Source organism: Globicephala melas, chromosome 1, assembly GCF_963455315.2.
Source record: "Globicephala melas chromosome 1, mGloMel1.2, whole genome shotgun sequence".
Lineage (NCBI taxonomy): Eukaryota > Metazoa > Chordata > Mammalia > Artiodactyla > Delphinidae > Globicephala > Globicephala melas.
The window spans coordinates 38,029,371-38,043,729 of NC_083314.1; the positions used below are offsets into that span (position 1 = coordinate 38,029,371).

Below are 14,359 nucleotides of genomic sequence, written 5' to 3' on the forward strand. Positions count from 1 at the left end.
AAAGTAAACTTTTTGATGACCCATTGTTATCCGTGCCTTTAGTCCAAAAGAATGGAAACCTCTGAATTGGGATGTGACCCTCCATCATTAGTTGGTGTGAATCAGGCTGGCATTACTGTCCCTACTTGTGGAGACCCTACCCGATGTGGATCTGTCTCCCCACTGCCGTCCACTCCACACTCCCGCTGATGTGATCACCGTAATGGTCTATAAGTCATCTCGATGATTCCTAAGCAGTTTATAACTAAGAAACGCGTAGACACGCAGCCTCACAGAGTACATTAGGTTGCTGGTCTCTCTGGGTGGGAAAGAAAAATCTGCCCAAACCCAGTTCTTGTTTTAATTATTTACTTTGAGGCAAAGCCAGGAATCTGAGAGTGAGCGCTTGCTAAGGGTGGAACAGGGGTTCTGCCTGGTGTGCCTCTGGCATGTTCCGAGCTAGCAATAGTAATGGACAAGTCTCCAGGGCAACCAGGACCACTTCCAAGCATTCCCACCGTGGGCCGCTGCAGGGGCCCTCTATTCTTTGGGGAGCCCTGAACTGTGCTCATCTCCCAGTGCCTCCTGGCTGCAAGCTCAGTCCTAGCATGAGGGCTTTCTTCCTTGGCCCTTCCTTCACCTTCTTGTATCAGGTGGCAGACCAGCTGGTTCCAGTTCCGAATCAGATCTTCTGACTCCTCCCAGAAACCAACCACCTTCTGAGCAGGAAACCCTGCCCCTCCCCAAAGAGTGGGAAACCGCAGAGGAAGAGAGAGATGAAACAGAAGGGAAGGCAGAGGAGGAGGGAGAAAAGAAGCAAGAGAAAAAAGGAGATCAATAAAAAGAAGTCAAATCTGGTTGAAACCCCAAGGTAAGACTTTTTTAAATCACAATAATATGTAATAGCATCACCATTTGTGTCAGGGCCTAGTCCATCGCAGGTCCTCAAAAAACCGCTATTGAAATAATGCATCTATTTGGAATAAACCGGAGGGCTGGGCTGAAAGAGATTTCAATGTCAAATGCTGGTCAAAACAAGAAACCAAAAGAAATGCCCGATGAGCTTTGCATTCTTTTTTTTTTTTTTTTGGAGCTTTGCGTTCTGTAGGAGGGAAGATGTGATAAAACACAGATGGAACCAGATGTCTGTTACTGGCACTGAGCACATTCTGATCATTTTGGGACAGAAAGTTAAGTTGAAACCAAAAATTGCAAAAATAGTTTCAAAAATGTCTGCATGTTCTTTTGAAATCATACAAAGATTGCAGGTCTTAAGCATTTTTATAAAGCAGCTTTAAAGTAATGACAGAGCACAAACACTATGCTGTATCTTGGGAACTGCTAAGAGTGCAGATATCTGCCTTTTGCATCCAATCATCAGCTAGTTTCATATTTTTAATATTGAGATCTAGAGCTTTGAAGAAGGCATGTTTTATCTCAAGGAGTCTTATTCAAAGGACCAAGGGAGGCCTATAGTTGTCATTCAAAATTCTTCCTGTGCTGTTCATCTATTCCTTAATCCCAGCCCAGCCTGCTGCTTAGGCTACTGGCATTCTGAGCCTTAGAAGGGTCTAATCAGATTTCAAAGCCCCTGGTTTCAGGGCCATTAGAGGAAACCTAACAGGAGCAAGAAATAGCATTCCCCACGCTTTACACCCCCATTTGCCCAAACGTTCCCTTGCCATCGATAGCTAGTACCATCCAGAAGGTTGCAGTTTACTGATCCAGTCACTTGGGGGAATTAAAATAGTTAAACTCACACTTTGGAAAATGCCTGTAGACCATGATGGTGTGTTTTCACAACACTTGGCTTTGAAGAGTCCTGCTCCCGCAACTTTTCCAACAGAGCTTACCAATTCAAAGGGACACACTTGAAGTGTTTATTTTTCTTTTAGTGCCAGTATTTTCCTTTGGGTTTTCTGTGAGTGCATCACAGACGGAAGCTGAAAGGAAGGCGGGAGAGGTAAGGAGAGATGGAAGAATCTCACTTCTGCTTGCTTGCCAAAATTTGGAAGGAATTGCCTTTCCCTCTTATGTATGATATGAAAATAAAATCCAAAAATCCTAGCTCTTTCTTGATGCTGATTTCAGTACAGCTAAAAAGCTCCATGCATCCAATTTCTGAGCTGGAACAAATCTTAAAGGTAATCTAATTCCCCTTGTTTGCCAGGTGAGGGAATTGAAGCCAAGACAGGGGCAGGGTCTTGCCCAAGGTCACATATATGTCAGTGGAGGAAGGGAGACTGGAACTCAATTATCTGGGTCCCACCCAGGCGCCTTGCAAGAAACTTTATACAAAAGAGCCCCAGATACCCAAGGACACATAAACACGGCAACTCCTGATTAAATAAAATAAAATATTCAGTTAAAGATGCTCAACTAATCCTTACTTGGCAGAAATGGAAAATGGGAAAAGATTTTCCTAATAGTTAAGCTTTTCTAGATCTGTTTTGTAACTGTTAGGAAACTGGAGAGTAGAAGGATTCAAGACAGATTTGTCATGAAAGAGCCAGGATATTTTACATTCCTACCATTGATCCAGCATTTTACATATCTTACCTCTTTATATAATCGCATAGTATCCTCCTTTTACAAGTAATATATTTTTTAATTTGCTCAAATTCACAGAGAGAATAAGATATTATTATTTCTGCATCTTTCGTTAGTAGGCCCAGCATCACGCCGTGGACTAACGTGAATATTTACAGTTCAGTGGCTGTTGCATTCTTACACAGGCCATTCCCCAACATGGACCCCTGCTCCAGCCACTTCAAACTACTTGAGGTCGCTCTGAGGTATCAAGCTATTTCTAGACTCCTTACCTAAACACAAATAGCTCCCTCTGCTTGGTGTGGCCTTCCCCCAATTTCTTCATCTCCATAACTTGTACTTATTTCTTCAAAACTTAGCCCCAGGGTCACCTCCTCCCTGAAGGCTTTCCCACTCCCTGGGATGACTTGGCTGCCCTACTCTGTACTCCGTTAGCACCCTATGCACGTTAGTATTACACTACTGTGAGCTTTGACTTACTTCCCTACCCTCCTTATAGTTAACTAGAATCTCCTTGAAGGAAAGCATCAGATATCGATCAGCTTTTACAATACATTCCTGGCACCAAGCACAGTTTTGGACATTTATTAGTGCTCAATAAACATTTGGGGGAAATGGATGAATGAGCAAATGAAAGATTTCCCCTCCTTTTCTTCCACGTAAATGATTTAATAAAAAGTCTCACTCCCACACTCTTGAATTTTGGGTATCTTGGGAGGAATAGAAAATGGCACTACTATAGGCTTCTTCTCCCTTCAAACCTGACAGCCTGCTCAAAAGCACTCTCTAGGGTTATACGTGCCAGTTGAACAAACATTCATTTCTGCTCCCTTACAAAATGCACTGATCACAGTACAGCAGAAGAATGTGCATGCTATAAATCACAAGGACAGAGGACCAGGATGGAGACAACAACAGATGAGAAATGTCAATACCCTTTCAGAAGATGGAAAGTGGATGGACGAGGGATAAGGGACTTAGCAAACTGGAGACTGCTGAAGCCCAACAGCCCATGGAGGCCAACAAGAAGCCACAGAGCCCAGGAGAGTCCCAGGGATCAGGCCACCAGAAACCTCAATTCAGAGGGAGAGATGGGAGCAAAAATAGGAAGAGATGCTCCAAATCCCCTTTCTTTCCCTCCAAGAAGAAGGAAAGTTTATTTTCTGGAGAAATCGGCCAAAGAGATGCCAGGCTCAGGGACATCAGGCACAGCAAAGGGTGGGCTTAGGCAGGGAGCTAGAAACAGAGGGTTAGAGGAAGACGCCATCCTGAAAGATGAGACTCCTCAGCCCCTATCCTGACTCAGATCCCAGAACACGCACAGCCCTCTGCATTCTTATTCCAGCCCACCCCAGGCAGAAGAATGAAGCATTCCTCCTTGTAGAAAGTATACAACTAAAGAAAAAATGATTACAGACACTGATATTTGGGGGTCCCCCAATGATACTGCCGACTTCCCTCTGGGTTATCCTGCAGTGCATTCCCATAGTTGACAAGCCCTGCCCTTACACACAAAGCTTCCAACAGCCAAGGAATTGACTCCAAAGATCACCAAGCATAAAATGAAAGCCCCTGATATTGCCGATGGAGACCCCAACGTAGGTAATTCAGGGAGCAGAAGAAATCATTAACAACAGCCCTGGCAACGTCAATATCCCCCCCAGAGATAAAGGAAGGCAGTGTATACATCAATGAAGATCAGGAAGTCAGTGTTTCTAAAAATAGTGGAGAACAGAAAGGAGCTTTTTAAAATAAAAATACAGCTAGAAATTTAAAAATTGAAAAGAAATACTGGAAGATAAAATTGACAAAATCTCCCAGAAAGTAGGACAGATAGGTTAAGAGATGAAAAATAGGACAAAAACAATAAGAAACTTACAGGATCCATCCAGGAGCTCTGACATCTTCTAATAAGAATTCCAGGGCTTCCCTGGTGGCGCAGTGGTTGAGAGTCCGCCTGCCGATGCAGGGGACACGGGTTCGTGCCCCGGTCTGGGAGGATCCCGCATGCCGCGGAGCGGCTGGGCCCGTGAGCCATGGCCGCTGAGCCTGCGCGTCCGGAGCCTGTGCTCCGCAACGGGAGAGGCCACAGCAGTGAGAGGCCCGCATACCGTAAAAAAAAATAAATAAATAACAAGGATCAGAAGTCCAGACAGAAATTGAACTTCTCAGTATCAACACTGGAAGCTAGAAACCGAAAGGCAATGCAGCAATGTCTTCCAATTCCAGGAGAAGATAATCTCCAATCTTGAAATCCTTACCCAGCCAAACAATGAATCAGGGAGAGGGTAAAGTAAGGACAAGCAGGCAGGGCTGACACACTGGGCTGTATGTGGCCAGGGTCTGATGGACTAAAGCCCATGTAAAGATGTTTGATGTAAAATAGCACTCCTGCATCCAAGGTCTCAAAAAAAGTTCCCTACCATCATGAAGAAATAAACCAAGAAAAAGTCGGGGTTGCCAGGTGGATGGCAAAGGGAGGTCCCATCTACCAGCCTATCAGGCTCCTAGTCCAGATTGGAACAGGAAGAATGGGGCTCCCAGATGGATGTCTCCAAGGGAAAAATAGAGAGCTTATCCAATTAATTTGATCACTTTATTTGAGTTGTATTGCCCTTACTGGAGGATTTGGAGAACATGACAACTGAGTAAGCAAACAAACAAAAATGAGGTGATTATTGAATCCCGGGTCGGGGGTGGGGAATAGAAGAAAAGAAATGCAATCATAGTACATTATATTGCTGAGCTGCAAAAAATCCATCATAATAATATGAACACTGACTATTGATTTAATTAAAATTGTAATTTAATAGTGTTAGGAATCTAGAAGGAAGGGAATGAGTATCTGTGTGTACTGTTTAAAAAAAAAAAAGGAAAAGTCCTAATACTCCGTAGTGGAAAATCAGTACATAATCTCTAAAACTGCAAAATCAAGAAATAGCAGTAAATGTTTTTAAATATGCAGTTAATTCCCAGAGGAAAGAAAGAAGATTTTAAAACGTGGTTGCCTCTGGATGGGACTAGGGCATGGGGAAGGGAGAAACAAGGATTGCTGTTATCATCATAAGCCTTTTGATATCATGTGACTTTGTAACGCCTCTCATGTATTATATTAATAAATACAAAAAAGAAAGAAAGAAGAAAGAAAGAAAGAAAGAAAGAAAGAAAGAAAGAAAGAAAGAAAGAAAGAAAGGAAGGAAGAAAGAAAGAAAGGAAGGAAGGAGAGAAAGAAAGAAAAAGAAAGAAAGAAAGAAAGAAAAGAAAGAAAAAGAAAGAAAGAGGGAGGGAGGGAAGAAGAAAGAAAGAAAAGAAGAAAGAGAGGAAACGGCTCAGTTATAACAACATTCATGGATTACATTCTACTTACCACTCAACATGTTGATGGCTGGAGCCATTAGATTCAGTCTCAAACAAGCTATATTTAAAGTATTTACCTAATTACCCAGAAGAGTTTCCCAGTCTGTCTACCTAAAGATTACTTCAGAATCACCTGGGGAGCTGTGCAAAAATACAGATTGCTGGGTCCCACCCTGGATGGTTCTGATTCAACAGGCCTTGGTGGGGCTTAAGGATCTGCCCTTAGTTCCCCCAGATTATTCAATTGCACAGCAAATTTTAGGAATCACTGGACTAAAGCAGAAATTGTGAGTGCGTGTAGGGAGGAGTGAGGGAGGGGGGATTATGTGATTTGTGTGTGTGTAACTGTTTCTGTGTATATGTCGGTGTATTGCGAGTCTGTCTTCCTCCCTCCTTCCCTCTTTCATCTTCTTTTATCTTAACCCATAAACCCCTGTGGACTGCTGAAAACAATACCAGAAACAAAGACCCCATCCCCAAGATTTTAAACCCCAGCAGTCTGTGCTTTCTTTCTCAGCCCTGGGGCTCCCTCTTCTGGCAGAAACCTGTTAAAACTCGTAGCATCCTAAACCTAGAAATTCTCCCTCCGTTCCTGTAAGGCCATTTTCCTGGGTGATTTCCAAGCCCTCAAACTTCGTGAACCTCCCATCAGACAGAAAAGGAAAAATTCAACCACCCTGGGAAAGACTTTCCTGCCTTACAGGTGTGAATGCACGAAGATCAGGAACGGCGCGGGATGAGGCAGGTATGAGAATAGAAGTTACCTACTGTGGCCAAATCCGAGGAAAAGGAGACCTTAAGGAGTTCAACTCCCCGCCTGCTTCCTCGCCCTCCTCCAAGAGAGATGGACACATGGGGAAGCCTTAGCCATCTGCCTCTCAAAAATCGAAGGAAGGACACACGCTAGGCTAAAAAGCTCACGGAATTTAGAAGCAGACCGCAGGAGTTCAACAGCCACCCTCACCTTCCTTCCTTGAGTCTCCTTTTCTGGAGCCACGTGCTAGATCGTCGGACCCTGTAAATCCAGCGATTCCGTCTATGGACGCTGTTGGATCTTTCCCATACGCTGAAAATCTGCTCAGCCCAGCACAGTGTCTGGCACAGAGAAAATGCTCCAAAACTTTTGAATGAAACCTTAACTCACCGCTATCCTAAAAATCAGAGCCCTCCTTCAGATCTGCGTGCCTCCCAAGCTCCTCGAATGTCCCCCTTCTCCACACTCACACGAAACATGTCCTTTACTTCTATACATCACTCCTCAACCCTTAGCATCCTGGCTTTAGTGCCTTCACGACTCTGACAGGTCTCCAGCGATTCCCATTCCCAGACCCGATGTATTTTGGTCGCTTCTCATCCTCCTTGACCTCTCAGAAGCTGTGACCTCTCGCATCTCGTAGAGACCACCCTCCGTCCACCCCCACCCCTCCCCCAGGTTACCTGTTGCCTCAGGTCCTCCCGCTGCCTGTTCCTCCTTTGCTCCGCTCCACCAGTTCTCATCTTCTGTGATATCCCACTGTGCCCTTCACCCTCTCCCTGGGGGTGTCATCTGTCTGCTTTTAACTTTAGCTTATATGATTTCATTCTCCCAGATCAATATCTCTAGCCTAGAGATTTCTCCTGACCTTCAAATACCTAGCAGACATATTTATTTGTGTGTATAAGAGTCTGTTTCCATTAAGCACTCAGAAAATGCTTTCTAGCACTTGCACCATGTGCAAGCACCGTGCTAAGCACGGGAGATACACTGGTGAGATAGATCAAGCCTCTGCCCTCTCAGACCTGTGTGTAATGGGAAAAACAGACAAATGAGCAACTGTGAGTACAAAGTGATGGGAGCTATGATAAGAGAAATACCCAGTGTTTGGTGATACGTTACATGTCCAAGGGAGGGCAGGGAGGGTGACTTCAACGGGTAGAACCTGAAGGATAAGAAGGAACGGGGGTAGAGTGGTGAGAGGTTCCTGGGAAAGTATTTCAAAGCTTACAAAGAGCTTGTTAAAGCTAAAATAACGTGTTTGGACTGTATTCTAAGAACAATAAGGAGTCATTGAAGAAGAACTGGGTGCACTGAAGCCCACAGGGCACTTCCACAGTGTTGGCAACAGTCAGGTCTTAAGGTGGTTGGTAGGCCAGCAAGGCTTTTGCCTTATTATCATGCCGCCTAAATTGTTCATGTCTTCATCTATTGTTTTGTGCATATCAAATGTTTCACAAACTTTTTAAAAAATAAATCAATGTATTGGAGAAGGTGGGATAGGCAGAGAGAAGAGTGAGGATAGTCACAGCGAGGGTGAGGATGGAATGACATGGGTCTAGAGATATCCAGGAGGTAGAATTGCCTGGGCTTGGTAAGTAATGGGATGTGGGGAGATGGGGAAGCAGGAGTAAGGAAGGACTTCCAAGGTTCTGGAGCATTAACTGGATGGATGCTAAAGCCCTTGATTGAAATAAATCACAAAGTCATTGGAGAACAGTTTAGCAGTTTCTTTAAAAGTTAAATATAGATTTACCTCACAACCCAGCAAGACCACATAAAGACTTTCACACCAATGTTCATACAAGCACTATTTGTAATAGCCAAAGAGTGGGAAATTCTAAATGTCTGTGAATTAGTGAATGGATAAACAAAACGTAGTATATCCGTACAGCGGACTAGGATTTGGCCATAAAAAGGAACAAAGTACTGATACATGCTACAATGTGGATGAACCTCAAAAACAGGATAAGTCAAAGAAATCAGGCTCAGAAGATCACATGTTATGTGATTCCACTAAAATGAGAGACAGAAACTTAGATTATTGGTTGCCCAAGCCTGGGGATGGGGACTTGTCAATGGGTAAAGATGAACCTCTGGGGGGTGACGGAAATGTAAAATTGGATGGTGGTGATGGTTTCCCAACGTCGCAAATTTATTAAAAACCATTGAACTGTACACTTACCACGAGATACTTTTCTGGTATAAAAACGGTACTGGGCTTCCCTGGTGGCGCAGTGGTTGAGAGTCCGCCTACCGATGCGGGGGACACGGGTTCGTGCCCTGGTCCGGGAAGATCCCACGTGCCGCGGAGCGGCTGGGCCCGTGAGCTATGGCCGCTGGGGCTGCGCGTCTGGAGCCTGTGCTCCACAACGGGAGAGGCCACGACAGTGAGAGGCCCGCATACCGCAAAAAAAAAACAAAAAAGAAAACCAACAACAAGAAAAACGGTACTTCACAAAAGCTGTTAAAAAAATAATCAGGGCGGTTTCGGCATGTTGAGTTTGAGGTGTTTAGAAGGCATTAAGAGGGAGAGGTGGAGTAAACAGGTGGTTATGCTGCCTGAAATTTAGGATATAATGCGGCACAGGAAATAGAGATTTTTAATACTCATCAACTGAAAGATAGCAATTGGAACCATGAGAATGAGAGAAATCGCCCAAAGATAGAAAGGAGGAAAGAGTGAGGACAGAATCTAAAGAACACCAAGGGGAAGTAGTCTGAGGAGTAGGAAGAAAGCCCAGAGGCTATATATGGACAGAATCCAAGGGAAGAAGATCCTTGGGAGCAGGGGAGAGAGGCAAGAGCAGAAAGGGCTCCTGAGACATCAGATAAGTAAACAGAATCAAAAAGCGGAAGACGTGGTAGGAAAATCTACCTGCGTGTGGCTTGGGGAGCCCAGGAACATCACTCAGCAGAGCTCCAGAGCTGTAAGCCAGAGGGCGAGGCCAGGCCCAGCGTGGCCCTGGGAGAGCGAAGTGTTGATGGAGGCAGGGGGGCTGGATTGATGAGCCTGAGGTGGGCAGGGGATCCTGAATTTTCAGCATAAGGCTGTGAGGGATGCAAAAGGCCAGTGAACAGGCAGAGCGCTGGGAAGGGATTAGGGTGCCGAGGCTTCATGTCTGGCCGTAAACGCCAGAACAACAGATTCCAGCAGTAAATGTGTATGGCCCTCAAGGATGCGGTTCTGCTTACTTCTCCTGGCTGATTTCGCCCCACGTAACCCCACCCCTTGAAATTCAGTGATCCTGCCACGTGGAATTGTTTGCAGTTTCCCAAACACTCCATTCTCTTCCACACCTCCTTCTATTTTCTCACACAGCTTCCTCTGCATGGAATGTGCTACGGACCAACCCTCCTCTCTCTCCCACACACTCTGGAACCCTAGCAATGCTCCCTCCTATCCTTCTTCGCTTGCCTGGAGTATTCCTGCTCTTGCTTCAATACGGATCAGGGTTGACCTCTCCTCTGAAGCCTGCCCTACTGGCCCATCCCCCACTTTGAGAGACCTATTTCCTTCTTTACTCCCCACCGTAGACTTCCATCACAGCACTGACAATACTTTACACATTTCATTTATTGCCATGTCTAGTGCCTTCTAGGACTTGGAAGGCTTTTGTTCTTTCATAGGTCATAGGATCTGATCGGTCATACAACCTAAATAAATGAAGTCACTCAGCCAACATGCGGCATGTACCCTTTTCCTCCTTTGCTACTTATAGCCCTTTGGGAGCTGTCTGTGGCCGGGCAGCTGGATTCCATTGCGGGGAAGGTACACAAGGTATTCTCACCTTTGCTATCACTAGCCATGGTCAAGGATGCTTTGTCCACACCTAAGGTACAGTTTCTCCCAGCGTTCCCAAAGTTCTGTGCCAATTCCAGGGTTGCCAGATAAAACTCAGGGCACCCAGTTAAATCTGAATTGCAGATAAACAATGAATAACGTTTTAGTATTCGTATAATCCCGTGCAATAGTTGAGATTATATAAATCCTCAAAAAGCATTTGTGGTTCATCTGCAATTCAAATTTAACTGGGTGTCCTGTCTTTCTATTTGCTGAATGTGGCAACCCTACTTCGCCCCTAAGGGAAGTGGCCTCCCTCTAATGCTGTAGTCACTGGCACCCTAAGAATCCCACCTGGCGGAGGCTGCTATGCCAACCTGATGTGCTTCCTGAAAGCTGGGCTGAACAACCAAGAAAAAGCACCGGGTGGCCGAAGCCGTGCGGTAGCTTTGCCGGAGTCAGTCCTCTCCTCCCCGCTGTGTGGGCCTCTCCCATGGAGCCCTGGTGCTGCCCCTGTTTCACCAAACTTTCTGGGGAGTAACTTTACGGTTACTGTTCATGGCTACTCGGAGCTCCAGGGCAAGTTCACGTGCCATAGACCAGAGGAAAATCTTGAAAAACTGCATGCAAGTACATATTTAGAATTGTCTCTGCCCTACCCACACTGAGGGGGCAGGGATCGGGCCAAACTCTGGGCCTCATTAGGGTACTTGCTCTTTCCCAGGAGGCTCTCGGCTCTCCCAGGCAAACACATTCCAGGTAGTCTGCCTCATCAGTCCCCCTGCCATGGACTACATGTGACTGGTAGGGACAGGATGGCAGACACAGGGCAGGTTATCCCATCATTTTCCTGCATCTGAGCTTCCATTAGTTGGAAAAAATGAGTAAATCTGTACATTAGGAGTAGGGTCCTACAAAAGGGTTGACAAATAGAACTTGCCCTCTTGTTAGGTATACAGGGGAGGGAGAAGAAGGGGACGGGGTAAGGGAGGAAGGGAATCCATGTTATCAGACAAAATGACGTAAAATGATAGTTGTGTCGACAAAAAATGAATCAGTGGATTTAAGAAAGAAAAGGAAATTTTTATTTGAGTCAAATTTGAGGGTTACAACCCAGGAAAATCATCTCAGAAAGTTCTGAGAATTGTTCTGCCCGTTAGAAGTCAAGCCACAGTTATGTAAGTTTTCTGAGACAGAGGGCTGTATTATTGACGTATAATGACGGATTATTGACAATTTACATAATCCACATCTAAGCACCATGAAGGACTGTTATCTTTAAGGAATTGTCTTATTGGTGCTAGGAGAACATCGCTCTTATGGTTGAGCAGGTATTTCTGTCGATGGGGAAGGTTTGGGCCATGCATAATACAGATATACAATGCACAGTGGGAGGAGAAAGGAGGCCAAAGGGCAGCGAAGATTTTTTGTTTAAATTTTTCTTGTCTTGCCTTAAAATGAATTTAATGAATTTCATTTTACAGCTGTTTCCATGGCTAGAAACAGATTTTGGCAGCCATGGCACAGACTGAGGAGTCCTTAAAACCATCGGACCAGAGGAACTGGATTGGGGTGGGGAACAGGGTGGGAGGATGGAGGAAAGGGGAGAATTTTATGCGTTCTAACATTATGCTAAGATCCTTTCCTGTCTCAACCTGTTGGTGCTACTTTCCCAGAGAAGGCAGAACCTCGGAACAGAGAGCGTTCACCCACCTTTTACTCCAAGGTCTGCCCACTGTTCCACTGGCAGGATCAGTTTTCACAAGGAAGAGACCACTTTCTTAACAAAGCTACCAAACAGTCCCAGAAAGCCCTCCAGATGCTGCTGCTTCAGAAATGACAGGTGCTCCTTGCACGATCTACATTTTATGCCAAATGCACAGGAATTCCCCTGTGGCCGCCCCCCCTCACGTGTTTGCCACTTCCTGTGAGTCCTCCCAGATCTGGCCCATCCCTCCGAGGCCCTTTCCCATTCAACAACCCTGCACGTCTTCTCACCATCTCGCTTTTCTTGACCCCATTTATTTAGGTGGGGCTGATCAAGTCGGAGAGAATTCCTGGCTGGGCTCAGCCATGCACCTCCAGCTGAGAGTGACCCATGCTACGTGGGTTTTTGAAAATGACCAGGTCATGTTGAGGGCATTTCACTGAAACCCTGCTCTAAAATGTAGGTGGTCAATGCCTTACAAAGGAGGAGCAGCGTGAAGGAATGAACAGCTCAGTTCGTTGCTATGGCAGTGAAAGAAACTTTACTTGATTGGTGAAAATTCGTCCAAACAAATGCTAGGTGAAGTGTTCATATTTCCTTTGTCTTTTTTTCTTTCTTTTTTTTTTCAATTTGTTGAGCATCGCCAGAAGAGGATTAGGGGGGCAGGGGTTGATCAGCTCTGGCCAGAATGCTAAATCTCAGTGACTTCCCTGGATTAAATCAGGCTCCAGAAAGACAGCCATTTTCTCATCGCTGCAGTGCCTCGGAAACACTAAAACAGCAAAAGTTCACTGAATGCCTATTTTGGAGCAAAGCTAGAAGGAGATGGAGAGAGGTAAAGATGAAAAAGACATAGTCCGTGTCCGAGTTGACAAGCTAATGAGAGAACCAGACATGTAACTCTAGACATACAGTGGATCCATGTGTATTACATAATGTGGTCCAAGTGTGGTTCCCCGGGTCCCTGAGACCCTCTTGGGAGTTTGAAAAGTCAAAGCTGCTTTCATAATCATACTAAAACATTGTTTGTCCTTTTTCCTTCTCCTTCTCTCATGAGTTTCCCCAGCCTACAGGATGTGTAATAACACAGAGCTTAATACGTGGATGCTCATGCATTCTTGAGCTAAAAAAGAAATTCTCAGTCAATTTCTAATACATCCATGTCAATAGGTAAAACCACATACGCGAAAATTCTTTGAGATCCTCAATGATTTTTAACATTGTTAAAGGGATCCTGAGACCAAAACTTCTGAGAGCCTCTAAGATTGAATGTCATCAACCATTACGCAGTGTCCTCATTCTCACTGATGCATTTTATTGATTAAAAATTATGTCATCAGGGACTTCCCTGGTGGTCCAGGGTTTAAGACTCCGCACTCCACTGCAGGGGGCACCGATTCGGGTTCGATCCCTAGTCGGGGAACTAAGATCCCGCATGCCACGCAGCCACAAAAAAAAAAGATATAAAAAAAATTATTTCATCAAAGTCCATGAAAATTATTTTCTTGGATGCTCTCTCTGTATCCCTATTTTCCAACATGATAGCTCTTTGGCCATCTAATTATTAATCTGTTTGCAGCGTTTTTTATGTGTCTGCATTTAAATGTCTTTGGGGGCAGCACAACATTGGACTTCATTTTTTTTTTTTTTTTTTTGCGGTACGCGGGCCTCTCACTGCTGTGGCCTCTCCCGTTGCAGAGCACAGGCTCCGGACGCGCAGGCTCAGCGGCCATGGCTCACGGGCCCAGCCGCTCCACGGCATGTGGGATCTTCCCGGACAGGGGCACGAACCCGCGTCCCCTGCATCGGCAGGCGGGCTCTCAACCACTGCGCCACCAAGGAAGCCCTGGACTTCATTTTTTAATTCAGCTAACAATGAGCAATAGTTGACTTGTTTTATGTTGTCATCTACAGTTCCTCCTGCTCGTTGCTATTTTTGCTTTCTTTAAATTTATATTTTCTGTAGTGCACTTTAAAATTCTTTTTTTGTGTGTGTCAGGCAATAAACTTCCCTAATCTGTTCATCTTTCTATCATTTTAGCATCATCAGATTTGAAAGTCATTTTTCATTGTTTCCTATATTTTTGCTATTAATAGTATAGTATTAAGAAAATAAAACTTAAATTCCTTTTCCTGTAGAGATGAAAATGGAGTCTAGTGTGTAACATATCTTGGTGGCATAAAGTCCTTTATAAAACTATGCCTACAGGTCTTGTAGTTCTGACAC

The 14,359-nt window shown here is 44.9% G+C and overlaps 1 protein-coding gene across 4 annotated transcripts in view; it reads left to right on the forward strand.

The window, feature by feature from the left end:
- The first annotated feature begins 627 nt into the window (after positions 1-627).
- HSD11B1 (hydroxysteroid 11-beta dehydrogenase 1) overlaps positions 628-14,359 on the forward strand; it is a 44,803-nt gene continuing 31,071 nt past the window's right edge. The window contains exon 1 of one of the 4 annotated variants that reach the window (XM_060294165.1): positions 628-850. The gene's annotated coding sequence lies outside the window, so the exon portion shown is untranslated. The remainder of the gene's footprint in view (positions 851-14,359) is intronic. The other 3 variants (XM_060294169.1, XM_030872919.2, XM_060294161.1) reach the window with 3 other exon arrangements.